Source organism: Schistocerca nitens, chromosome 11, assembly GCF_023898315.1.
Source record: "Schistocerca nitens isolate TAMUIC-IGC-003100 chromosome 11, iqSchNite1.1, whole genome shotgun sequence".
Classification (NCBI taxonomy): Eukaryota; Metazoa; Arthropoda; class Insecta; order Orthoptera; family Acrididae; genus Schistocerca; species Schistocerca nitens.
The window spans coordinates 180,060,163-180,062,658 of NC_064624.1; the positions used below are offsets into that span (position 1 = coordinate 180,060,163).

General features: G+C 44.8%; 1 pseudogene; it reads left to right on the forward strand.

Moving 5' to 3' along the window:
- The first annotated feature begins 1,101 nt into the window (after nt 1-1,101).
- On the forward strand, nt 1,102-1,219 carry LOC126213977 (5S ribosomal RNA; annotated as a pseudogene).
- The last annotated feature ends 1,277 nt before the right edge of the window (nt 1,220-2,496 follow it).

Genomic DNA, 2,496 nt, shown 5'->3' on the forward strand with positions numbered 1-2,496 from the left:
ATGGACGAGGCAATTCTTCGTGCAGTTGACGTCGGCGTCAGAGAAGCTGCTGCTGTACAAGGTAACGTTGACCACGTCACTGTATGGAGAGTGCTACGGGAGAACCAGTTGTTTCCGTACCGTGTACAGCGTGTGCAGGCACTATCAGCAGCTGATTGGCCTCCACGGGTACACTTCTGCGAACGGTTCATCCGACAATGTGTCAATCCACATTTCAGTGCAAATGTTCTCTTTACGTGATCAAATTGTAAATTTTCACAATCAACATGTGTGGGCTGACGAGAATGCGCACGCAATTGTGCAATCACGTCATCAACACAGATTTTCTGTGAACGTTTGGGCAGGCATTGTTGATGTCTCGATTGGGCCCTATGTTCATCCACCTACGCTCAATGGAGCACGTTACCACGATTTCATACGGGATACTCTACCTCAGATGCTAGAACATGTGCCTTTACAAGTACGACACAACATGTGGTTCGTGCACGATGGAGCTCCTGCACATTTCAGTCGAAGTGTTCGTACGCTTCTCAACAACAGATTCGGTGACCGACGGATTGGTAGAGGCGGACCAAGTCCGTGGCCTCCACGCTCTCCTGACCTCAACCCTCTTGACTTTCATTTATGAGGGCATTTGAAACTTGTTGTCTACGCAATCCCGGTACCAAATGTAGAGACTCTTCGTGCTCGTATTGTGGACGGCTGTGATACAATACGCCATTCTCCAGGGCTGCGTCAGCGCATCAGGGATTCCATGCGACGGAGGGTGGATGCGTGTATCCTCGCTAACGGAGGACATTGTGAACATTTCCTGTAACAAAGTGTTTGAAGTCACGCTGGTACGTTCTGTTGCTGTGTGTTTCGATTCCATGATTAATGTGATTTGAAGAGAAATAATAAAATGAGCTCTAACATGGAAAGTAAGCGTTTCCGGGCACATGTCCACATGACATCTTTTCTTTCTTTGTGTGTGAGGAATGTTTCCTGAAAGTTTGGCCGTACCTTTTTGTAACACCTTGTACACAATTCCAATGGAAGCAAAACAATACGGTTCGTAAGTCGCTGCTGTAGCGTTTGTATGATGGCTCGTCTTCAACTCAGGGCAACAGCCTTGCCGCAGTGGATACACCGGTTCCCGTCAGATCACCGAAGTTAAGCGCCGTCGGGCGTGGTTGGCACTTGGATGGGTGACCATCCGGGCCACCATGTGCTGTTGCCATTTTTCGGGGTGCACTCAGCCTCGTGATGCCAATTGAGGAGCTACTCGACCGAACAGTAGCGGCTGCGGTCAAAGAAAACCATCGCAACGACCGGGAGAGCGAGGTGCTGACCACACGCCTCTCCTATGCGCATTGTCACTGAGGATGACACGGCGGTCGGATGGTCCCGATGGGCCACTTGAGGCCTGAAGACGCAATGCTTATATTCTGTGTGTAGAGGCAAAGCCTTCTAGATACAAGGCCTAAGCACAGCGGCCATATTGGCACGCGACGTCACAAACTGTTGGCCATCTTATCCGTAGTCGGCAGTCCTGTTGGCGTGTATGTTGTGTTGAAAGTGTGTGACACGTGAAAGTGATACATATTTCATACAGTATTCGCCTACAGTTCTTCGAAGTATGGGATACAAGTGCTGCGTTCCCATTTGCCAGGCAATTTATAAATCCCGAAAAGGCATGAAAGTGCACATGTTTCGATTTCCCAAATGTGTGAAGTTGAGAAATCGCTGGATTGCAGCTATTCCCAGACAAGAATTTGTGTGTACGCATCATTCAAGGGTAAGGAAATAACATAAAATTTGTAGCGTGTTATTTGTTTCTATTGCACCACATTTGCCAATTGTTTTTAAAAGCAGCTATGTATCTTGTACCAGTATTATTTGTTTCTTAATTCTGGACCATTATTGCGAGGTTAATATGAAGCTGGCTGTGAAATGTGTCTCATATTTGCAACTATTGTCACACAGAATAGCTATATTAACCCATTAAGTCCCAAATTAATTTTTTTAATTGAATTTTTTATTCTTTAATTGTAATGTACGTTGTGTATGAACCACAAAAAGTACAAAAATAGCCAAAACATATTTATACATGCTGATATAATGGCCGTCCTCAAAATAGGACGCTCGTATCTAACAGTATCGAATAGCATACTAAACTGTATTCAAGTCTTAACTATTTATTTCTTGTGAAATGGTACAAAACACTTCACACACAGTGTTATATGGCATTTAACACAGTATGTTTTTGTTTCCCGTTGCATTTAACTCTTACATAACTTCTTTGAGTGCTTCTTTTGTCAATCATATGACCAGTTCCATCAAAACCTGGTGTCTGGTATCACTCTCAACTGACTTGATGGGTATTCCATTGGACGTCCAATATTCGGTCTTCCAGTGTCCAATTTCCGGTATGTAACTGTAACAGCACGTCTGAAATCCAGTAAATTCAGTGCATTTTTCCCATGTACTAGTCTGCAGAAGAGCCAGGCATTTACG